Genomic DNA, 27,646 nt, shown 5'->3' with positions numbered 1-27,646 from the left:
ATTGCTGGCAGTGCTGTTCAGATTGTTTCAATTAAGTGTCCGTGAAGTATATTTCGGTTTGTATAGGCAATAAATAATATATAGCTTAGAGCATAACCTACAATTACTGTAATTAATAATAATACGACTATAGTATTTATATTTAAAGGTAATCAATGTAAAAGTAAAAGATGATACTCACGAAGATAACCAAGAGAACAAGTATAAACACCAGAATAATAACTTCCATGTTGAGAATAAGAATATATATATAAAGTATAAACAGCTCTAAAAAAAGATAAAAAAATTAAAGCAAAAAATCTAAAAGAAGACCAAGACATAATTCTATTTAATAATCTAAGTTCACCTACCAAATTTAAAGAAGGAGGAGCAGCTATATTAGAAGAACTCAAAAGGAATCATCATAAAGCCATTCTTGGTATTAAATTAATTATACCCTTGTTAATTAATAATCTTCGTCTACCTAAACGCTCATAAATAATATTAGATAAACAAAATAAACCAGAAGAACATAAACCATGACCAACCATTAAAGAAAGAGAACCTATACAACCCCATCAATTTATAGTCATCAAACCCCCAATAACTATTCTTATATGAGCAACAGAAGAATATGCAATTAAAGACTTTAAATCAACCTGACGAAAACAAATAAATCTAACAATAACACCACCAGATAAACCTAAAGACAATCAAAAATAATTAAATTTTAAACCCAAATAGGAAATAACCTTCATAACACGAAAAATACCATAACCACCTAACTTCAATAAAACACCAGCAAGAATCATTCTACCTGAAATAGGGGCCTCAACATGAGCCTTAGGAAGCCATAAATGAACCAAAAATATAGGCATCTTAACTAAAAAAGCAAGAATTATAAAAACATAAAATATAAAATAATAAGAACCAAAATCAACCAATAAAGGAAAGTATAAAGTATTAGAAAAATCATAAACCCTAAATAAAACTAATAATAAAGGCAATCTAGCAACCAGAGTATAAAAAATTAAATAAACACCAGCCTGTAACCGTTCAGGTTGATAACCCCAACCTAAAATCAAAAGTAAAGTAGGAACCAATCTAGCCTCAAAAAAAATATAAAAAGAAAGAAGACTCAATCTAGCAAAAGAACAATAAAGCATAATCATTAAAATTAAGACCATAAAGACAAAAAAATTAGAATGATAAGAACTTAAATAAACTGAACCTCTAGCAGTAATTATTAAGGAACAAATCCAAAAACTAAGCAAAATCAAACTAAAAGAAAAATAATCAATACCAAAATAATATCTAATTATATTCAAATCCGCATATGAATAAACACAAACCATAAAAACAAAACTAGACATAAACATTAAAGAATGAACCAATCATCAACAATTATTAACCAAACAAAGAGGGATCAAAAAAATAGTTATAAATAAATACTTTAACATAAAGACAAACCAAAAGAATTAAAAAAATCATTTCCATGAGAACGAATTATTGAAACTAAGATAGAGAGACCCAAGGCTCCCTCACAAACAGAAAAAACCAAAAAAATAACAGGAAAAAAATAATCATAATCAAACTCAATAAGAAAAACAATAATTAATATAAATAAAGAAAGAACAATATATTCTAATCTCAAAAGAACCATTAATAAATGCTTACGTTTAGAAGAAAAAACATAAACACCAGCAAAATAAATCAATAAAGAAGTAAAGACAGAGAATATAAACATTAGTTTTAATAGTTTAAAAAAAACGCCGGTCTTGTAAACCGGAAATAAGTTCAGCCCCCGCTTTTAAAACTTCAGAGGTGGAAAAGCTTTCCATCATCGGTCCCCAAAACCGATATTTTAATAAACTAACCCCTGAAATGATTAAAATAATAATTATATCACTATCAAACGTAATAAATATTAATTTTATTAAATTAAGACACCCAATATCAATAATGCTTTTCATTATCCTACAAACCTTTTTAGTCGGACTAATAACAGGAACAATAATGGAAAGATATTGATTGTCATATATTTTATTTTTAACGTTTCTTGGTGGTATATTAGTTCTATTTATTTATATTACAAGAATCGCATCAAATGAAATATTTCAACCTAAATCAATTACGATAATTATTACCTTAACTATATGAGTATTTATTATATTGATATTAATTATTCTAGATATAACAATATTTATAGACTTTTTCAAAAATACTGAAACTATAAATATTGATAACTCAATCAATTATCAAGAAATAACAATATCTTTAGAAAAACTATATAATAGACCAACATTTATTATTACAATAATAATAATAATTTATTTATTTTTGGCACTATTAGCAGTCGTTAAAATCACCAATATTAACCAGGGGCCTATTCGTAAAATAAGATAATTTACTAATGAATAAACCCTTACGATTAAGACATCCTTTAATTAAAATCATTAATAACTCTTTAGTTGATTTGCCTGCACCAACAAATATTTCATTTTGATGAAATTTTGGATCACTGCTAGGACTATGTTTAGTAATTCAAATTGTAACCGGACTATTTTTAGCCATACATTACACATCAAATATTGAAATAGCGTTTAGCAGTGTAGTTCACATCTGCCGAGACGTAAATAATGGTTGAATTATTCGAACATTACATGCAAATGGAGCCTCTATATTCTTTATTTGTATTTATTTACATGTAGGACGGGGAATTTACTACGGATCCTATATATATATGCACACCTGAATAATTGGTACAGTAATTCTATTCTTAGTTATAGCAACCGCATTTATAGGATATGTTTTACCTTGAGGTCAAATATCATTCTGAGGTGCGACAGTAATTACTAATTTATTATCAGCAATTCCATATTTAGGAACAGATTTAGTTCAGTGGGTATGAGGAGGGTTTGCTGTTGATAATGCAACATTAAACCGATTCTTTACATTTCATTTTGTTCTACCATTTATTATTGCTGCAATGGCAGCAATTCATTTATTTTTCCTCCACCAAACAGGGTCTAATAACCCTTTAGGCCTAAATGGAGATATTGAAAAAATTCCATTTCACCCATACTTTACTTTCAAGGACTCTATTACATTTGTATTAATAACATCATTATTAATTATATTGTGCTTGATCAATCCTTACCTTCTAGGGGATCCAGATAATTTTGTACCTGCTAACCCATTAGTAACTCCCGTCCATATTCAACCGGAATGATATTTCTTATTTGCATATGCAATTCTACGATCAATCCCTAATAAGCTAGGAGGTGTTATTGCACTATTTTTATCAATTAGAATCTTAATAATTTTACCATTTTATAATAAAACACCATTCCGAGGTATTCAATTCTATCCTATTAATCAAATTTTATTCTGAATTATAGTAGTTGTTGTATGCTTACTAACATGAATTGGTAAACGACCTGTTGAAGAGCCTTACATTATAACAGGACAAATCTTAACAATTATCTACTTTACATACTTCTTAATTAATGTACACATTGCAAACGCATGAGATAAACTAATTAAGGAATAATAAGTTAATTAGCTTAGGAAAAGCATATGTTTTGAAAACATAATACTAGAAGTTTAACTCTTCTATTAACTTTTCTTAAAAAATTTCACTAAATAAATGAAATAAATAAAATCTTTAAACCGACAAAGAAAATAAAAAAATTTAAAGATAAAGGCAAAAAACTTTTTCAAGCTAAGTATATTAACTTATCATAACGAAAACGCGGTAAAGTCCCACGAACTCAAATAAACCCAAAGGACATTAACGCAAGCTTAATAAAAAACATAAAAGAATAAAAATCACCGCCTAAAAAAATTAAAGCTAATAATATTCTTATAAAAACAATTCTTGTATACTCAGCTAAAAAAATTAAAGTAAATCCACCTGCACCATATTCAATATTAAAGCCTGAAACTAACTCAGATTCACCTTCGGCAAAATCAAAAGGAGTACGGTTAGTTTCAGCTAAACAAGAAGCAAAACAAGCTAAAGCCAAAGGAAAAGAAATAATAATAAATCAACAATAAAGCTGATAATTTATAAAATCAAACATGTTAAAACTACCAATTAAAATAATTAAAGATAATAAAATTAAAGCTAAACTAACTTCATACGAAATTGTCTGAGCAACAGAGCGAAGAGAACCTAATAAAGAATAATTTGAATTAGAAGATCAACCAGCAATTATAACAGTATAAACACCTAATCTAGTACAACACAAAAAAAACAAAAACCCATAAGAAAAAGAACATATATAAGTCAAGTAAGGGAAAATTACTCAAACAGCCAAGGAAATCATTAAATTAAAAACAGGGGAAAAATAATAAAGTAAATAATTAGATATAATAGGAATTGGCTGCTCCTTACAAATTAACTTAATAGCATCACTAAATGGTTGAGGAATTCCTACAAAACCTACTTTATTTGGGCCCTTTCGAATTTGGATGTAACCTAAAACCTTTCGCTCTAGTAAAGTTAAAAAAGCAACACTAATTAAAACACAAATAACTAATAAAAGAAAATTTAAAATAAACATAAATAAATCATAAAGTATCAATACTATTTGTAGAAAAAATCTACATAAATGAATTCTAAATTCAACACATTAATCTGTCAAAATAGTAATTTAATTAATATTTATCAATAAAACAAAAAATATTTCAACCATATGGTCCTTTCGTACTAATATGAATCAATAATCTTAGGATAGAAACCGACCTGGCTCACGCCGGTCTGAACTCAGATCATGTAAGAATTTAAAGGTCGAACAGACCTAATCACTGGGCTACTGCACCCAAAATTTTTCTTAATCCAACATCGAGGTCGCAATCTGCTTTGTCGATATGAGCTCTCAAAAACAATTACGCTGTTATCCCTAAGGTAACTTAATCTTATGATCATAAATTATGGATCAAAACAACAAACATAAATAAATGATATAATAATGAAGAGTTTATTTATTCTTCATGTCACCCCAACAAAACATTATCATTAAATATAGAAAGACAAACAAAAAACTATATAAAAATAAAATGTTAAGCTCTATAGGGTCTTCTCGTCCTAAAGAAAAATTTAAGCCTTTTGACTCAAAAGTTAAATTCAAAAATTTATTAAGAGACAGTTGATTTCTCGTCAAGCCATTCATTCCAGCCACTAATTAAGAGACTAATGATTATGCTACCTTTGCACGGTCAAAATACCGCGGCTCTTTAAAAATCTGCTCAGTGAGCAGGCCAGACCTCAAAGTATTTTCAAGAGGACATGTTTTTGATAAACAGGCGGAAATCAATTTTGCCTAGTTCCTTATAATAAATTCACAAGGTAAAAATTATATACAAATAAATATACTAATTCTATCATTATTACAAAAATTTTAAAATTAAATAAATAATCTTAATAAAAAACCTAAAATAATTATAAAATCAAAATAAAAAATAATGAACTAAAACGTAATCTTAAAGATAGCTGGTTTAAAGCTTACTATTATATTTTATTAAAACAAATTATAGGTTATTAACTTCAAAGCTTATCCCTTAAAGAATAAATAAGTTAATATTTATACTTAAAAAATTAAATAGAAACAATTAACTTCAAAAAATTAAATTTTTTCTTAAGAAACTAGATATCTTGGGAAACGATTAACATCTCATTTCTATAAATAATTTAATAATAATTATGATACATTAACTATAAATTATTTATAAATCAACCCAAATCGAGACAAGTAAAATAAATACTAAAATTTTGATAAACCCTGATACAAAAGGTACAATAAATAAAATCTACTTTTAAAAATTTAAAATAATATTTCATAAAACAATTACATTACCAATAAGCTATAATCTAAAAAATCAATTCTACAAAATATACTAAGACAAAATTCAACAAAATTATTTTTATTAAATAATTAAATAAACAAAAAATAAATATAATAAAATAAATAATCAAGATATCCTGATTTGCACAGAAAAATTTTCAGTGTAAATGAAACACTTTACTAATAAGTTATATCTTGGAACTCTTACTAGATACACTTTCCAGTACATCTACTATGTTACGACTTATCTCATCTAAATTGAAGCTAAATTAAAAAAAAATAAAATAGAATAATCAATAATGAGAGCGACGGGCGATGTGTACACACCTCAGAGCCAATATCAGTTAAATTAAATAAATTAAATTACTATCAAATCCACCTTCATTAACAGTATTTCACCATCAAATCCGTTATAAACAAAAATCTATTGTAACCCACCTCCTCTTAACTATAAGCTGCACCTTGACCTGAAATATTTTATAATTATAAATCTTGAGAATTATAACTCTAAAAAGATTCTCTGATAACGGAGATATACAAACAAATAAATCAAGTAGAGTAAATCGTGTATTATCAATCACGGGGTAGGTTCCTCTGAATGGAATGAGATACCGCCAAATTCTTTGGGTTTAAAGACCTTAACTAATAGTACCCTGGTAAATATAATTAACATTTAAAATAATAGGGTATCTAATCCTAGTTTATTATTTAAATTTCACAGATTCATAAAAAGAGCTATAAATAAATTTTAACATTTCACCTTACAAATTTATATTTTAACCCTAAAAATATAAACAACTGTTTTAACCAATAATATTCACTTGTATCAATCGTATAACCGCGGCTGCTGGCACGAATTATGCCGATACTAAATCAATTGCTAAATCCAAAATCACTTGATAATTAAATCAAATTACTGCAAAATAGAACATTTAGTTTAACAAAACTTACATATAATACAAAGAAAAAGTGAATAAACAAGCAAGAATAAAACTTTTGGAAACAAAATAAGAAATTTTAAAATTTTTTAAAACAAGAAAAAATAAGAGATTCAAATATTTAAAGAAAAAAAAAGAAAAAAAACACAAATAGAGACAAAAAAAAAAAGAAACGCACCCTCGAATGACCACAACAACTTCTCTATTATATATAAATAAAGATTAATATGGAACATGTATACCAATAAATGTATTATATTCTTTCTTATTTAATCTTTCTTTTCACTAATAATAAAGAAAGATTAAATAATATAATAAATATATTTTATACAACTATGTAAATTAATGTAATATGTTATTAATATAAAATTAACTTTATATTAAGTTAACTTAAATATTAATTAATTAAATAATTTAATTATAGAAAATATAGATAATTATATTATTATAATTAATATAATTATCTATATTAATATAATATTTTATACTTAATAATATAACTTATATTTATTATATCCAATTATAATAATATTTAATATTAATTTACATATTATTATATAATTTATAATATAATAATTTCTTTTAAGCTAAAAACATAAGTAGCTATAATCCTAGGTAAATAAATGTATTAAAATAATCATTTAATAATAATAAAATAACATTATAGGTATTTAATTTTAATTAAATGTAATATATTAATATAAATTATTTATTGTATATAATATATAATATATATGCTCAAATTATACGAAACGAGATAAATTAATTAGAAATAACCAAAATAATACATAAACAAATTTTCAAAAAAAATTTTTAATTTGTATATTAAATAAAACAAATAAAAATGAAGTGCCTGATTAAAGGGTTACCTTGATAGGGTAAATAAAGTAAATAAAAATTACCTTCATTAAAAATTACATAAGACAGAATTAAACTACCTCCTTTAGTATCAAAAACTAACGTGCATCATACACCTTAATGTAAAAAGGTAAGCTAAACAAGCTAATGGGTTCATACCCCATTTATAGAGGTATCAATCCTCTCCTTTTTAATGACCAACAACTCTACAAAACTTCTCTTCCTATCAACATTAATGATAGGAACGATCCTGTCCATTTCATCAAACTCCTGATTTGGGGTTTGAATAGGACTTGAGATCAACTTACTTTCATTTATTCCGCTCCTAACAAGAAATAAAAATATAATAATAAATGAATCATCAATTAAGTATTTTATTGTCCAAGCAATAGCATCGACAATACTATTATTTTCAATTTTGCTGATTCAAATAAAATATCCAATAGGATGAGAAACAGAATTTATTCCATCAATAATAATCAGATCTAGATTATTATTAAAGATTGGGGCTGCACCTTTCCATTTCTGATTTCCAGAAGTAATAGGAGCTTCAAGATGAAATAACTGTTTAACATTAATAACATGACAAAAAATTGCCCCAATAATGGTTTTATCTTATTGTATTCAACTAAGAACTTTCATTTGAACAATTATCATCCTAAGAATTATTATTGGGGCAATAGGTGGTCTAAATCAAACATCTCTACGACAACTTCTAGCATATTCCTCAATTAGACATTTAGGCTGAATAATTAGATCTCTAACAGTTAGAGAAAACATCTGAGAACTATACTTTATTATTTACTCCCTATTAAGACTAATTATGGTCTTATTATTTAAGCAAATAAATTTATTTTTTATAAACCAAATTTATTCAGCCAGAAACATAAAAACTGAAATTAAATTCATAATATTTTTATCTCTTCTATCACTAGGTGGATTGCCGCCATTCCTTGGTTTCCTGCCTAAATGAATTGTAATACAATCATTAATAGAAAACAACATAACAACTATCATAACCATCATGGTTGTATTAACCACAATTACACTTTATTATTATATACGTATTAGATTCTCAGCCCTAATTATGTCATATACAGAAAATTCATGATCTATAAAAATAAAGTCTCAAAAATCAAGAATTGTTCTACCTATAACAGTAATAATTTCAACAATAGGATTGATTTCAACATCAACCTTAATTTCATTATACTAAGGACTTAAGTTAACTAAACTAATAACCTTCAAAGTTATAATTAAAAGAATAATCTTTTAGGCCTTAGTAAAATTTCACACCTCTAGAATTGCAGTCTAGAATCATAATTGAATATAAGGCCTAACCACATGGTAAGAGAGAAACATCTCATAAGTAGATTTACAGTCTACCACCTCAAATTCAGCCATCTTACCGCAAAAATGATTATTCTCAACAAACCATAAGGATATTGGTACTTTATACTTCTTATTTGGAGCGTGAGCAGGAATAGTAGGAACATCAATAAGAATACTTATTCGTGCTGAACTAGGTCAACCAGGATCTCTAATTGGAGATGACCAAATCTATAATGTTATTATTACAGCACATGCATTTGTAATAATTTTCTTTATAGTAATGCCTATTATAATTGGTGGATTTGGTAATTGACTCGTACCATTAATAATTGGTGCACCAGATATAGCATTCCCACGAATAAATAATATAAGTTTTTGATTACTACCACCTTCACTAACCCTTCTTCTTACATCTTCTATAGTAGATAACGGTGCTGGTACAGGGTGAACAGTTTACCCTCCTCTTGCAGGAGCTATCGCACATGGGGGGGCATCTGTAGACCTAGCTATTTTCTCACTTCACTTAGCAGGTGTATCATCTATTCTTGGTGCAGTAAATTTCATTACAACAGCAATTAATATACGATCAGAAAGTATAACCCTAGATCAAACACCATTATTTGTGTGATCCGTAGCTATTACAGCTCTCCTCCTACTTTTATCACTTCCAGTATTAGCTGGAGCTATTACTATACTACTAACAGATCGAAACTTAAATACATCATTCTTTGACCCTGCAGGAGGAGGTGACCCAATTCTATATCAACACTTATTTTGATTCTTTGGGCACCCAGAAGTTTACATTCTAATTCTTCCAGGATTTGGAATTATCTCTCACATTGTATGTCAAGAAAGAGGAAAAATTGAATCATTTGGAACACTAGGTATAATTTATGCTATATTATCAATTGGACTAATAGGATTTATTGTATGAGCACATCATATATTTACAGTAGGAATAGACGTTGACACACGAGCTTACTTTACATCAGCAACAATAATTATTGCTGTACCTACAGGAATTAAGGTATTTAGATGATTAGCTACACTATATGGAACTAAATTCAAATTCAATCCACCACTATTATGAGCTTTAGGATTTATTTTCCTATTCACAATTGGTGGACTAACAGGGTTAGTATTAGCAAACTCATCACTTGACATTGTATTACACGATACATATTATGTAGTAGCCCACTTCCATTATGTATTATCTATAGGAGCAGTATTTGCAATTATAGGAGGTGTTATTCAATGATACCCATTATTTACAGGATTAACTATAAATAACACATGATTAAAAATCCAATTCACAATTATATTTATTGGGGTAAACTTAACATTTTTCCCTCAACACTTCTTAGGATTAGCAGGAATACCACGACGATATTCAGATTATCCAGATGCATATACATCATGAAATGTAGTATCAAGAATTGGGTCTACAATTTCTATTGTAGGAATCATTATATTTATTGTAATTATATGAGAAAGAATGGTTACAAACCGAGCAATCATATTTAGAGCTAATATAAGAAGATCAACAGAATGATTACAAAGTAACCCGCCTGCAGAACACAGCTACTCAGAACTACCATTAATCTCTAGATTCTAATATGGCAGATTAGTGCAGTAGATTTAAGCTCTACAAATAAAGGTTTGACCTTTTATTAGAAACTTATTAATGGCAACATGATCAAATTTATCCCTTCAAGATGGAGCTTCACCATTAATGGAGCAACTATCATTCTTCCATGATCATACTATAGTCGTATTATTATTAATTACAGTAATTGTAGGTTATGCTCTAAGCTATATATTATTTATTGCCTATACAAACCGAAATATACTTCACGGACACTTAATTGAAACAATCTGAACAGCACTGCCAGCAATCACACTAATTTTCATTGCACTCCCATCATTACGGTTACTATATTTACTTGATGATTCAGTAGATGCAATAATCACAATTAAAACAATTGGACGACAATGATACTGAAGATATGAATATTCAGACTTCATAGATGTAGAATTTGACACTTATATAACACCAGAACAAGATCTAGAAAATGATGGATTTCGACTTCTAGATGTAGATAACCGAACAATTCTACCAATAAATACAGAGGTACGAGTATTAACAAGAGCATCAGACGTTCTGCACTCATGAGCAGTACCCGCATTAGGGGTTAAAATTGACGCAACGCCAGGTCGACTAAACCAAGGAACATTCACAATAAACCGACCTGGATTGTTCTTTGGACAGTGCTCAGAAATCTGTGGAGCGAACCACAGATTTATACCAATTGTAATTGAAAGAACTTCAGTAAACTTATTTATTAAGTGATTATCTAAGATAATCTAAGGAGTTAGTTAAAATATATAACATTAGAGTGTCAATCTAAAATAACTAAACAATTAGTACACCTTGAAATACATCAGATGACTGAAAGTAAGTAATGGTCTCTTAAACCAAAAAATAGTAAATTAACGACTACTTCTGATGGGGAAATTTAATCCAAATCCCTCAAATATCCCCTCTCATATGATTCTCCCTATTCATTATATTTTCAGCTACATTAATTTTATTTAACCAAATAAACTTTTTTTCATTTAAACCAAATATTATTAAAAGAGCAGAAAAAAGAACAATTGATATAAAAAACTTAAATTGAAAATGATAACAAATTTATTTTCGACATTTGACCCATCAACTAACATCTTTAATTTATCATTAAATTGAACTAGAACATTCTTAGGATTATTATTAATCCCATCAATGTTTTGACTTACACCATCACGAATTAATATTATTTGAAATAAACTAAACTTAACCTTACACAATGAATTTAAAACATTACTAGGACCAAATTCATTTAATGGAACAACATTCATCTTCATTTCAATCTTTATTATAATACTATTTAATAATTTCATAGGATTATTCCCTTATATTTTTACTAGAACAAGACATTTAGCATTAACATTTGCAATCGCCCTACCTATATGATTAAGATTTATGTTATTTGGATGAATTAATCATACCAACCACATATTCACACACCTTGTTCCCCAAGGAACACCGCCTGCATTAATATCATTTATAGTATTAATTGAAACAATTAGAAATGTCATTCGACCAGGTACATTAGCAGTACGACTAGCAGCAAATATAATTGCAGGTCACTTACTATTAACATTATTAGGAAATACAGGACCATCAATAGCAATAAACTTAATTTCACTATTAATTATTGGACAAATACTCCTATTAATTCTAGAATCAGCAGTAGCAATAATTCAAGCTTACGTTTTCTCAATTTTAAGAACTCTATATTCTAGAGAAGTATACTAAACCTATGTTAACAACTCACTCAAACCACCCATTCCACTTAGTAGATTATAGACCTTGACCATTAACAGGAGCAATTGGAGCAATAGTATTAGTATCAGGATTAGCAAAATGATTTCACCTATTCAACATTAACTTATTTATAATTGGATTTGGAATTACCTTATTAACTATAATCCAATGATGACGAGATGTAGTTCGAGAAGGAACATATCAAGGACTACATACAGGATTTGTATCAATTGGATTACGATGAGGGATAATTTTATTTATTGCATCAGAGGTACTATTCTTCGTTTCATTTTTCTGAGCATTCTTTAGAAGAAGACTAGCACCCACTATTGAACTAGGAATATTATGACCTCCAATAGGAATCCAACCTTTTAATCCTATACAAATTCCATTACTTAATACAGCTATTCTTTTAGCATCAGGAGTAACAGTAACATGAGCACACCATAGTTTAATAGAATCTAATCATACTCAAGCACTACAAGGATTATTCTTCACAGTATTACTAGGACTATACTTCACTATACTTCAAGCATATGAGTATTGAGAAGCACCATTCACAATTGCAGACGCAGTTTATGGATCAACATTCTTTGTTGCAACAGGATTCCATGGATTACATGTAATTATTGGAACAATCTTCTTATCAACATGTCTACTTCGACATTCAATAAACCAATTCTCACCAAGACACCATTTTGGATTTGAAGCAGCAGCATGGTACTGACACTTTGTAGACGTAGTGTGATTATTCTTATACATCTCTATTTATTGATGAGGTAGATAACTGTTTTTCTAGTATAAATAGTACATTTGACTTCCAATCAAAAAGCTTGATATTAATCAAGAAAAACAATCCTAATTTTATCTACAAGAATTTTTATTAGATTTATTATTCCAATAATTGTTATAATCCTTGCAACAACACTATCAAAAAAATTAATTAATGACCGAGAAAAAAGATCACCATTTGAGTGTGGGTTCGACCCAAAAAGTTCAGCACGAATACCCTTCTCACTTCGATTCTTCTTAATTGCAGTAATTTTCTTAATTTTTGATGTAGAAATCGCACTAATCCTTCCAATTGTAATTATTTTTAAAACTTCGGATATTATAATCTGAACAATATCAACAATATTTTTTATTATAGTATTACTAGGAGGGCTATACCATGAATGAAATCAAGGAGCCTTACAATGAGCAGAATAAAGGGTTGTAGTTAACTATAACATTTGGGTTGCATTCAAAAAGTATTGATATAATCAATCAACCTTAAATAGAATAAGAAGCGAAATATTGCAGTCAGTTTCGACCTGGAAAGTTGGTAAATAATACCCTTATTCTTATTAATTGAAGCCAAAAAGAGGCGTATTACTGTTAATAATATAATTGAACTATAAAGTTCCAATTAAGGAAATGTAAAGTCAATATGAAAGCTGCTAACTTTTTATATTAGCGGTTAAATTCCGTTAACATTTCTAAAATTTATATAGTTTAAATAAAACATTACATTTTCACTGTAAAAATAATATATGTATATTTATAAATACCTAAAAGTAAAAATACTTCCTTAACATCTTCAGTGTTACGCTCTAATCATAAGCTATTTAAGTAAACGAAAAATAATACCACCAAAATAAACATTCAAAAAATAAAAGTTAAAAGATAAATCTTAAAATTAGAATCGTATCAGCCTTGTATATAACCAATTAAATAAATAAATAGTCTATATAAACCCTGGCCACCAAATAATTCACCCCAACCATAATCAAATGATTTAGATGAATAATAACCCAATTTTAAAGGAATATATCTAATAAACTTAGTTGAAAGAAAAGGTATAAACCACATAGAACCAGAAAATCTAACAAAAGAAAGTATACTTAAAGAAAATAAATTTTGAGAAAAATCAAAATTAGAAATAAGATAACCTAAATAAGCACCCAAAACAACTACAGTAATAGTTAAAAACTTTAAATAATAAGGCAAAGCAATAACATGAGGAATAGGAAAAATTAATCAAGACAAAAGGCTACCACCAAAAACAGCAACAAATAATAAACCAATTATACCAAAAGAAATATAATAACCCTTATCATCAAAAGAAAATCTAGAATAAAAATTATTATCACCAGACATTGAATAATAGAAAAGACGAAAAGAATAAGAAGCAGTTAATCCAGTAGAAAAGAAATAAAGAAAAAAAATTAAACAATTAATCCATCTTAAACAAACCATTTCAAGAATTAAATCCTTTGAATAAAACCCAGCTAAAAACGGTATACCGCACAAAGACAAACTAGAAACATTAAAACAAACTGAAGTTAAAGGCATAAAATTAACAATAGAACCTATAAAACGAATGTCCTGAGAATCCTTTAAATTATGGATTATTGAACCTGCACACATAAATAGTAAAGCCTTAAATAAAGCATGAGCCAATAAATGAAAAAATGCAAGTTTTGGATAACCTATAGCCAAAATTCTTATTATTAAACCAAGTTGTCTTAAAGTAGAAAGAGCAATGATTTTTTTCAAATCAAATTCAAAATTCGCCCCTAAACCAGCTATAAACATAGTTATACAACCAATTAAAAGCAAAAATCAACCACAATTATAAGTATCCAATATTGGTCTAAAACGGATTAATAAATAAACACCAGCAGTAACAAGAGTAGAAGAATGAACCAAAGCAGAAACAGGAGTAGGAGCAGCCATAGCAGCAGGAAGTCAAGAAGAAAAGGGAATTTGGGCTCTTTTAGTTATAGCTGCCAAAACAATTAATATAGTAATAAGCTTTATTTCAAAAGAATTAGAAATAAAATCATAATAATAAATGTAATTTCAACCACCAAAATTTAATATTCAAGCAATAGAAATTAAAATAGCAACATCACCAATACGATTTGAAAGTGCAGTTAATATACCCGCACTATAAGATTTCACATTTTGGTAATAAATAACTAAACAATAAGAAACTAAACCTAAACCATCTCATCCTAACAAAATTCTAATCAAATTAGGACTAATAATTAAAAACCCTATAGAAAGAATAAATATTAAAACAATAATAATAAAACGATTTATATTTTTTTCTCCCGATATATAATCCTCTCTATAATAAATAACCAAGGAAGAAATATATATAACAAAAGACATAAAAATAAGAGATATTCAATCCAAAATTAAAGTCATAACAACCATAGAACCATTTAAATTAAAAAGCTCTCATTCAACAAAAACTCTATAATCAATTATTAAATAATAAATACCCAAAATAAAAATTATAGTTCTAGAAAAAAATAAAGAAAAAAAACTTAAAGAACAAATAGAAAACAAATTCACGGCCTAAGATGAAAAAATTCATATCATTGATTCCACAAAACAACATTTTTAATTAAAATACTTAAGCAACCTAAACAAAAAAATACTCACCCTTTAAACAAAGAATATTTAAAGGTAATCAATGTAAAAGTAAAAGATGATACTCACGAAGATAACCAAGAGAACAAGTATAAACACCAGAATAATAACTTCCATGTTGAGAATAAGAATATATATATAAAGTATAAACAGCTCTAAAAAAAGATAAAAAAATTAAAGCAAAAAATCTAAAAGAAGACCAAGACATAATTCTATTTAATAATCTAAGTTCACCTACCAAATTTAAAGAAGGAGGAGCAGCTATATTAGAAGAACTCAAAAGGAATCATCATAAAGCCATTCTTGGTATTAAATTAATTATACCCTTGTTAATTAATAATCTTCGTCTACCTAAACGCTCATAAATAATATTAGATAAACAAAATAAACCAGAAGAACATAAACCATGACCAACCATTAAAGAAAGAGAACCTATACAACCCCATCAATTTATAGTCATCAAACCCCCAATAACTATTCTTATATGAGCAACAGAAGAATATGCAATTAAAGACTTTAAATCAACCTGACGAAAACAAATAAATCTAACAATAACACCACCAGATAAACCTAAAGACAATCAAAAATAATTAAATTTTAAACCCAAATAGGAAATAACCTTCATAACACGAAAAATACCATAACCACCTAACTTCAATAAAACACCAGCAAGAATCATTCTACCTGAAATAGGGGCCTCAACATGAGCCTTAGGAAGCCATAAATGAACCAAAAATATAGGCATCTTAACTAAAAAAGCAAGAATTATAAAAACATAAAATATAAAATAATAAGAACCAAAATCAACCAATAAAGGAAAGTATAAAGTATTAGAAAAATCATAAACCCTAAATAAAACTAATAATAAAGGCAATCTAGCAACCAGAGTATAAAAAATTAAATAAACACCAGCCTGTAACCGTTCAGGTTGATAACCCCAACCTAAAATCAAAAGTAAAGTAGGAACCAATCTAGCCTCAAAAAAAATATAAAAAGAAAGAAGACTCAATCTAGCAAAAGAACAATAAAGCATAATCATTAAAATTAAGACCATAAAGACAAAAAAATTAGAATGATAAGAACTTAAATAAACTGAACCTCTAGCAGTAATTATTAAGGAACAAATCCAAAAACTAAGCAAAATCAAACTAAAAGAAAAATAATCAATACCAAAATAATATCTAATTATATTCAAATCCGCATATGAATAAACACAAACCATAAAAACAAAACTAGACATAAACATTAAAGAATGAACCAATCATCAACAATTATTAACCAAACAAAGAGGGATCAAAAAAATAGTTATAAATAAATACTTTAACATAAAGACAAACCAAAAGAATTAAAAAAATCATTTCCATGAGAACGAATTATTGAAACTAAGATAGAGAGACCCAAGGCTCCCTCACAAACAGAAAAAACCAAAAAAATAACAGGAAAAAAATAATCATAATCAAACTCAATAAGAAAAACAATAATTAATATAAATAAAGAAAGAACAATATATTCTAATCTCAAAAGAACCATTAATAAATGCTTACGTTTAGAAGAAAAAACATAAACACCAGCAAAATAAATCAATAAAGAAGTAAAGACAGAGAATATAAACATTAGTTTTAATAGTTTAAAAAAAACGCCGGTCTTGTAAACCGGAAATAAGTTCAGCCCCCGCTTTTAAAACTTCAGAGGTGGAAAAGCTTTCCATCATCGGTCCCCAAAACCGATATTTTAATAAACTAACCCCTGAAATGATTAAAATAATAATTATATCACTATCAAACGTAATAAATATTAATTTTATTAAATTAAGACACCCAATATCAATAATGCTTTTCATTATCCTACAAACCTTTTTAGTCGGACTAATAACAGGAACAATAATGGAAAGATATTGATTGTCATATATTTTATTTTTAACGTTTCTTGGTGGTATATTAGTTCTATTTATTTATATTACAAGAATCGCATCAAATGAAATATTTCAACCTAAATCAATTACGATAATTATTACCTTAACTATATGAGTATTTATTATATTGATATTAATTATTCTAGATATAACAATATTTATAGACTTTTTCAAAAATACTGAAACTATAAATATTGATAACTCAATCAATTATCAAGAAATAACAATATCTTTAGAAAAACTATATAATAGACCAACATTTATTATTACAATAATAATAATAATTTATTTATTTTTGGCACTATTAGCAGTCGTTAAAATCACCAATATTAACCAGGGGCCTATTCGTAAAATAAGATAATTTACTAATGAATAAACCCTTACGATTAAGACATCCTTTAATTAAAATCATTAATAACTCTTTAGTTGATTTGCCTGCACCAACAAATATTTCATTTTGATGAAATTTTGGATCACTGCTAGGACTATGTTTAGTAATTCAAATTGTAACCGGACTATTTTTAGCCATACATTACACATCAAATATTGAAATAGCGTTTAGCAGTGTAGTTCACATCTGCCGAGACGTAAATAATGGTTGAATTATTCGAACATTACATGCAAATGGAGCCTCTATATTCTTTATTTGTATTTATTTACATGTAGGACGGGGAATTTACTACGGATCCTATATATATATGCACACCTGAATAATTGGTACAGTAATTCTATTCTTAGTTATAGCAACCGCATTTATAGGATATGTTTTACCTTGAGGTCAAATATCATTCTGAGGTGCGACAGTAATTACTAATTTATTATCAGCAATTCCATATTTAGGAACAGATTTAGTTCAGTGGGTATGAGGAGGGTTTGCTGTTGATAATGCAACATTAAACCGATTCTTTACATTTCATTTTGTTCTACCATTTATTATTGCTGCAATGGCAGCAATTCATTTATTTTTCCTCCACCAAACAGGGTCTAATAACCCTTTAGGCCTAAATGGAGATATTGAAAAAATTCCATTTCACCCATACTTTACTTTCAAGGACTCTATTACATTTGTATTAATAACATCATTATTAATTATATTGTGCTTGATCAATCCTTACCTTCTAGGGGATCCAGATAATTTTGTACCTGCTAACCCATTAGTAACTCCCGTCCATATTCAACCGGAATGATATTTCTTATTTGCATATGCAATTCTACGATCAATCCCTAATAAGCTAGGAGGTGTTATTGCACTATTTTTATCAATTAGAATCTTAATAATTTTACCATTTTATAATAAAACACCATTCCGAGGTATTCAATTCTATCCTATTAATCAAATTTTATTCTGAATTATAGTAGTTGTTGTATGCTTACTAACATGAATTGGTAAACGACCTGTTGAAGAGCCTTACATTATAACAGGACAAATCTTAACAATTATCTACTTTACATACTTCTTAATTAATGTACACATTGCAAACGCATGAGATAAACTAATTAAGGAATAATAAGTTAATTAGCTTAGGAAAAGCATATGTTTTGAAAACATAATACTAGAAGTTTAACTCTTCTATTAACTTTTCTTAAAAAATTTCACTAAATAAATGAAATAAATAAAATCTTTAAACCGACAAAGAAAATAAAAAAATTTAAAGATAAAGGCAAAAAACTTTTTCAAGCTAAGTATATTAACTTATCATAACGAAAACGCGGTAAAGTCCCACGAACTCAAATAAACCCAAAGGACATTAACGCAAGCTTAATAAAAAACATAAAAGAATAAAAATCACCGCCTAAAAAAATTAAAGCTAATAATATTCTTATAAAAACAATTCTTGTATACTCAGCTAAAAAAATTAAAGTAAATCCACCTGCACCATATTCAATATTAAAGCCTGAAACTAACTCAGATTCACCTTCGGCAAAATCAAAAGGAGTACGGTTAGTTTCAGCTAAACAAGAAGCAAAACAAGCTAAAGCCAAAGGAAAAGAAATAATAATAAATCAACAATAAAGCTGATAATTTATAAAATCAAACATGTTAAAACTACCAATTAAAATAATTAAAGATAATAAAATTAAAGCTAAACTAACTTCATACGAAATTGTCTGAGCAACAGAGCGAAGAGAACCTAATAAAGAATAATTTGAATTAGAAGATCAACCAGCAATTATAACAGTATAAACACCTAATCTAGTACAACACAAAAAAAACAAAAACCCATAAGAAAAAGAACATATATAAGTCAAGTAAGGGAAAATTACTCAAACAGCCAAGGAAATCATTAAATTAAAAACAGGGGAAAAATAATAAAGTAAATAATTAGATATAATAGGAATTGGCTGCTCCTTACAAATTAACTTAATAGCATCACTAAATGGTTGAGGAATTCCTACAAAACCTACTTTATTTGGGCCCTTTCGAATTTGGATGTAACCTAAAACCTTTCGCTCTAGTAAAGTTAAAAAAGCAACACTAATTAAAACACAAATAACTAATAAAAGAAAATTTAAAATAAACATAAATAAATCATAAAGTATCAATACTATTTGTAGAAAAAATCTACATAAATGAATTCTAAATTCAACACATTAATCTGTCAAAATAGTAATTTAATTAATATTTATCAATAAAACAAAAAATATTTCAACCATATGGTCCTTTCGTACTAATATGAATCAATAATCTTAGGATAGAAACCGACCTGGCTCACGCCGGTCTGAACTCAGATCATGTAAGAATTTAAAGGTCGAACAGACCTAATCACTGGGCTACTGCACCCAAAATTTTTCTTAATCCAACATCGAGGTCGCAATCTGCTTTGTCGATATGAGCTCTCAAAAACAATTACGCTGTTATCCCTAAGGTAACTTAATCTTATGATCATAAATTATGGATCAAAACAACAAACATAAATAAATGATATAATAATGAAGAGTTTATTTATTCTTCATGTCACCCCAACAAAACATTATCATTAAATATAGAAAGACAAACAAAAAACTATATAAAAATAAAATGTTAAGCTCTATAGGGTCTTCTCGTCCTAAAGAAAAATTTAAGCCTTTTGACTCAAAAGTTAAATTCAAAAATTTATTAAGAGACAGTTGATTTCTCGTCAAGCCATTCATTCCAGCCACTAATTAAGAGACTAATGATTATGCTACCTTTGCACGGTCAAAATACCGCGGCTCTTTAAAAATCTGCTCAGTGAGCAGGCCAGACCTCAAAGTATTTTCAAGAGGACATGTTTTTGATAAACAGGCGGAAATCAATTTTGCCTAGTTCCTTATAATAAATTCACAAGGTAAAAATTATATACAAATAAATATACTAATTCTATCATTATTACAAAAATTTTAAAATTAAATAAATAATCTTAATAAAAAACCTAAAATAATTATAAAATCAAAATAAAAAATAATGAACTAAAACGTAATCTTAAAGATAGCTGGTTTAAAGCTTACTATTATATTTTATTAAAACAAATTATAGGTTATTAACTTCAAAGCTTATCCCTTAAAGAATAAATAAGTTAATATTTATACTTAAAAAATTAAATAGAAACAATTAACTTCAAAAAATTAAATTTTTTCTTAAGAAACTAGATATCTTGGGAAACGATTAACATCTCATTTCTATAAATAATTTAATAATAATTATGATACATTAACTATAAATTATTTATAAATCAACCCAAATCGAGACAAGTAAAATAAATACTAAAATTTTGATAAACCCTGATACAAAAGGTACAATAAATAAAATCTACTTTTAAAAATTTAAAATAATATTTCATAAAACAATTACATTACCAATAAGCTATAATCTAAAAAATCAATTCTACAAAATATACTAAGACAAAATTCAACAAAATTATTTTTATTAAATAATTAAATAAACAAAAAATAAATATAATAAAATAAATAATCAAGATATCCTGATTTGCACAGAAAAATTTTCAGTGTAAATGAAACACTTTACTAATAAGTTATATCTTGGAACTCTTACTAGATACACTTTCCAGTACATCTACTATGTTACGACTTATCTCATCTAAATTGAAGCTAAATTAAAAAAAAATAAAATAGAATAATCAATAATGAGAGCGACGGGCGATGTGTACACACCTCAGAGCCAATATCAGTTAAATTAAATAAATTAAATTACTATCAAATCCACCTTCATTAACAGTATTTCACCATCAAATCCGTTATAAACAAAAATCTATTGTAACCCACCTCCTCTTAACTATAAGCTGCACCTTGACCTGAAATATTTTATAATTATAAATCTTGAGAATTATAACTCTAAAAAGATTCTCTGATAACGGAGATATACAAACAAATAAATCAAGTAGAGTAAATCGTGTATTATCAATCACGGGGTAGGTTCCTCTGAATGGAATGAGATACCGCCAAATTCTTTGGGTTTAAAGACCTTAACTAATAGTACCCTGGTAAATATAATTAACATTTAAAATAATAGGGTATCTAATCCTAGTTTATTATTTAAATTTCACAGATTCATAAAAAGAGCTATAAATAAATTTTAACATTTCACCTTACAAATTTATATTTTAACCCTAAAAATATAAACAACTGTTTTAACCAATAATATTCACTTGTATCAATCGTATAACCGCGGCTGCTGGCACGAATTATGCCGATACTAAATCAATTGCTAAATCCAAAATCACTTGATAATTAAATCAAATTACTGCAAAATAGAACATTTAGTTTAACAAAACTTACATATAATACAAAGAAAAAGTGAATAAACAAGCAAGAATAAAACTTTTGGAAACAAAATAAGAAATTTTAAAATTTTTTAAAACAAGAAAAAATAAGAGATTCAAATATTTAAAGAAAAAAAAAGAAAAAAAACACAAATAGAGACAAAAAAAAAAAGAAACGCACCCTCGAATGACCACAACAACTTCTCTATTATATATAAATAAAGATTAATATGGAACATGTATACCAATAAATGTATTATATTCTTTCTTATTTAATCTTTCTTTTCACTAATAATAAAGAAAGATTAAATAATATAATAAATATATTTTATACAACTATGTAAATTAATGTAATATGTTATTAATATAAAATTAACTTTATATTAAGTTAACTTAAATATTAATTAATTAAATAATTTAATTATAGAAAATATAGATAATTATATTATTATAATTAATATAATTATCTATATTAATATAATATTTTATACTTAATAATATAACTTATATTTATTATATCCAATTATAATAATATTTAATATTAATTTACATATTATTATATAATTTATAATATAATAATTTCTTTTAAGCTAAAAACATAAGTAGCTATAATCCTAGGTAAATAAATGTATTAAAATAATCATTTAATAATAATAAAATAACATTATAGGTATTTAATTTTAATTAAATGTAATATATTAATATAAATTATTTATTGTATATAATATATAATATATATGCTCAAATTATACGAAACGAGATAAATTAATTAGAAATAACCAAAATAATACATAAACAAATTTTCAAAAAAAATTTTTAATTTGTATATTAAATAAAACAAATAAAAATGAAGTGCCTGATTAAAGGGTTACCTTGATAGGGTAAATAAAGTAAATAAAAATTACCTTCATTAAAAATTACATAAGACAGAATTAAACTACCTCCTTTAGTATCAAAAACTAACGTGCATCATACACCTTAATGTAAAAAGGTAAGCTAAACAAGCTAATGGGTTCATACCCCATTTATAGAGGTATCAATCCTCTCCTTTTTAATGACCAACAACTCTACAAAACTTCTCTTCCTATCAACATTAATGATAGGAACGATCCTGTCCATTTCATCAAACTCCTGATTTGGGGTTTGAATAGGACTTGAGATCAACTTACTTTCATTTATTCCGCTCCTAACAAGAAATAAAAATATAATAATAAATGAATCATCAATTAAGTATTTTATTGTCCAAGCAATAGCATCGACAATACTATTATTTTCAATTTTGCTGATTCAAATAAAATATCCAATAGGATGAGAAACAGAATTTATTCCATCAATAATAATCAGATCTAGATTATTATTAAAGATTGGGGCTGCACCTTTCCATTTCTGATTTCCAGAAGTAATAGGAGCTTCAAGATGAAATAACTGTTTAACATTAATAACATGACAAAAAATTGCCCCAATAATGGTTTTATCTTATTGTATTCAACTAAGAACTTTCATTTGAACAATTATCATCCTAAGAATTATTATTGGGGCAATAGGTGGTCTAAATCAAACATCTCTACGACAACTTCTAGCATATTCCTCAATTAGACATTTAGGCTGAATAATTAGATCTCTAACAGTTAGAGAAAACATCTGAGAACTATACTTTATTATTTACTCCCTATTAAGACTAATTATGGTCTTATTATTTAAGCAAATAAATTTATTTTTTATAAACCAAATTTATTCAGCCAGAAACATAAAAACTGAAATTAAATTCATAATATTTTTATCTCTTCTATCACTAGGTGGATTGCCGCCATTCCTTGGTTTCCTGCCTAAATGAATTGTAATACAATCATTAATAGAAAACAACATAACAACTATCATAACCATCATGGTTGTATTAACCACAATTACACTTTATTATTATATACGTATTAGATTCTCAGCCCTAATTATGTCATATACAGAAAATTCATGATCTATAAAAATAAAGTCTCAAAAATCAAGAATTGTTCTACCTATAACAGTAATAATTTCAACAATAGGATTGATTTCAACATCAACCTTAATTTCATTATACTAAGGACTTAAGTTAACTAAACTAATAACCTTCAAAGTTATAATTAAAAGAATAATCTTTTAGGCCTTAGTAAAATTTCACACCTCTAGAATTGCAGTCTAGAATCATAATTGAATATAAGGCCTAACCACATGGTAAGAGAGAAACATCTCATAAGTAGATTTACAGTCTACCACCTCAAATTCAGCCATCTTACCGCAAAAATGATTATTCTCAACAAACCATAAGGATATTGGTACTTTATACTTCTTATTTGGAGCGTGAGCAGGAATAGTAGGAACATCAATAAGAATACTTATTCGTGCTGAACTAGGTCAACCAGGATCTCTAATTGGAGATGACCAAATCTATAATGTTATTATTACAGCACATGCATTTGTAATAATTTTCTTTATAGTAATGCCTATTATAATTGGTGGATTTGGTAATTGACTCGTACCATTAATAATTGGTGCACCAGATATAGCATTCCCACGAATAAATAATATAAGTTTTTGATTACTACCACCTTCACTAACCCTTCTTCTTACATCTTCTATAGTAGATAACGGTGCTGGTACAGGGTGAACAGTTTACCCTCCTCTTGCAGGAGCTATCGCACATGGGGGGGCATCTGTAGACCTAGCTATTTTCTCACTTCACTTAGCAGGTGTATCATCTATTCTTGGTGCAGTAAATTTCATTACAACAGCAATTAATATACGATCAGAAAGTATAACCCTAGATCAAACACCATTATTTGTGTGATCCGTAGCTATTACAGCTCTCCTCCTACTTTTATCACTTCCAGTATTAGCTGGAGCTATTACTATACTACTAACAGATCGAAACTTAAATACATCATTCTTTGACCCTGCAGGAGGAGGTGACCCAATTCTATATCAACACTTATTTTGATTCTTTGGGCACCCAGAAGTTTACATTCTAATTCTTCCAGGATTTGGAATTATCTCTCACATTGTATGTCAAGAAAGAGGAAAAATTGAATCATTTGGAACACTAGGTATAATTTATGCTATATTATCAATTGGACTAATAGGATTTATTGTATGAGCACATCATATATTTACAGTAGGAATAGACGTTGACACACGAGCTTACTTTACATCAGCAACAATAATTATTGCTGTACCTACAGGAATTAAGGTATTTAGATGATTAGCTACACTATATGGAACTAAATTCAAATTCAATCCACCACTATTATGAGCTTTAGGATTTATTTTCCTATTCACAATTGGTGGACTAACAGGGTTAGTATTAGCAAACTCATCACTTGACATTGTATTACACGATACATATTATGTAGTAGCCCACTTCCATTATGTATTATCTATAGGAGCAGTATTTGCAATTATAGGAGGTGTTATTCAATGATACCCATTATTTACAGGATTAACTATAAATAACACATGATTAAAAATCCAATTCACAATTATATTTATTGGGGTAAACTTAACATTTTTCCCTCAACACTTCTTAGGATTAGCAGGAATACCACGACGATATTCAGATTATCCAGATGCATATACATCATGAAATGTAGTATCAAGAATTGGGTCTACAATTTCTATTGTAGGAATCATTATATTTATTGTAATTATATGAGAAAGAATGGTTACAAACCGAGCAATCATATTTAGAGCTAATATAAGAAGATCAACAGAATGATTACAAAGTAACCCGCCTGCAGAACACAGCTACTCAGAACTACCATTAATCTCTAGATTCTAATATGGCAGATTAGTGCAGTAGATTTAAGCTCTACAAATAAAGGTTTGACCTTTTATTAGAAACTTATTAATGGCAACATGATCAAATTTATCCCTTCAAGATGGAGCTTCACCATTAATGGAGCAACTATCATTCTTCCATGATCATACTATAGTCGTATTATTATTAATTACAGTAATTGTAGGTTATGCTCTAAGCTATATATTATTTATTGCCTATACAAACCGAAATATACTTCACGGACACTTAATTGAAACAATCTGAACAGCACTGCCAGCAATCACACTAATTTTCATTGCACTCCCATCATTACGGTTACTATATTTACTTGATGATTCAGTAGATGCAATAATCACAATTAAAACAATTGGACGACAATGATACTGAAGATATGAATATTCAGACTTCATAGATGTAGAATTTGACACTTATATAACACCAGAACAAGATCTAGAAAATGATGGATTTCGACTTCTAGATGTAGATAACCGAACAATTCTACCAATAAATACAGAGGTACGAGTATTAACAAGAGCATCAGACGTTCTGCACTCATGAGCAGTACCCGCATTAGGGGTTAAAATTGACGCAACGCCAGGTCGACTAAACCAAGGAACATTCACAATAAACCGACCTGGATTGTTCTTTGGACAGTGCTCAGAAATCTGTGGAGCGAACCACAGATTTATACCAATTGTAATTGAAAGAACTTCAGTAAACTTATTTATTAAGTGATTATCTAAGATAATCTAAGGAGTTAGTTAAAATATATAACATTAGAGTGTCAATCTAAAATAACTAAACAATTAGTACACCTTGAAATACATCAGATGACTGAAAGTAAGTAATGGTCTCTTAAACCAAAAAATAGTAAATTAACGACTACTTCTGATGGGGAAATTTAATCCAAATCCCTCAAATATCCCCTCTCATATGATTCTCCCTATTCATTATATTTTCAGCTACATTAATTTTATTTAACCAAATAAACTTTTTTTCATTTAAACCAAATATTATTAAAAGAGCAGAAAAAAGAACAATTGATATAAAAAACTTAAATTGAAAATGATAACAAATTTATTTTCGACATTTGACCCATCAACTAACATCTTTAATTTATCATTAAATTGAACTAGAACATTCTTAGGATTATTATTAATCCCATCAATGTTTTGACTTACACCATCACGAATTAATATTATTTGAAATAAACTAAACTTAACCTTACACAATGAATTTAAAACATTACTAGGACCAAATTCATTTAATGGAACAACATTCATCTTCATTTCAATCTTTATTATAATACTATTTAATAATTTCATAGGATTATTCCCTTATATTTTTACTAGAACAAGACATTTAGCATTAACATTTGCAATCGCCCTACCTATATGATTAAGATTTATGTTATTTGGATGAATTAATCATACCAACCACA

At 27.5% G+C, this 27,646-nt stretch overlaps 1 long non-coding RNA gene across 1 annotated transcript; it reads left to right on the top strand.

The window, feature by feature from the left end:
• The first annotated feature begins 229 nt into the window (after nt 1-229).
• LOC126189005 (uncharacterized) lies at nt 230-21,001 on the top strand. The gene is made up of 2 exons (XR_007537896.1): nt 230-932; nt 16,568-21,001. It is a non-coding gene; the product is annotated as an uncharacterized LOC126189005 (long non-coding RNA).
• Nucleotides 21,002-27,646: the final 6,645 nt, after the last annotated feature.

The sequence above is a fragment of the Schistocerca cancellata genome, chromosome 5, assembly GCF_023864275.1.
Source record: "Schistocerca cancellata isolate TAMUIC-IGC-003103 chromosome 5, iqSchCanc2.1, whole genome shotgun sequence".
Taxonomy (NCBI): domain Eukaryota; kingdom Metazoa; phylum Arthropoda; class Insecta; order Orthoptera; family Acrididae; genus Schistocerca; species Schistocerca cancellata.
Note: the sequence above shows the minus strand (reverse complement) of the source record. Positions and strands in the feature narration are given on the sequence as shown.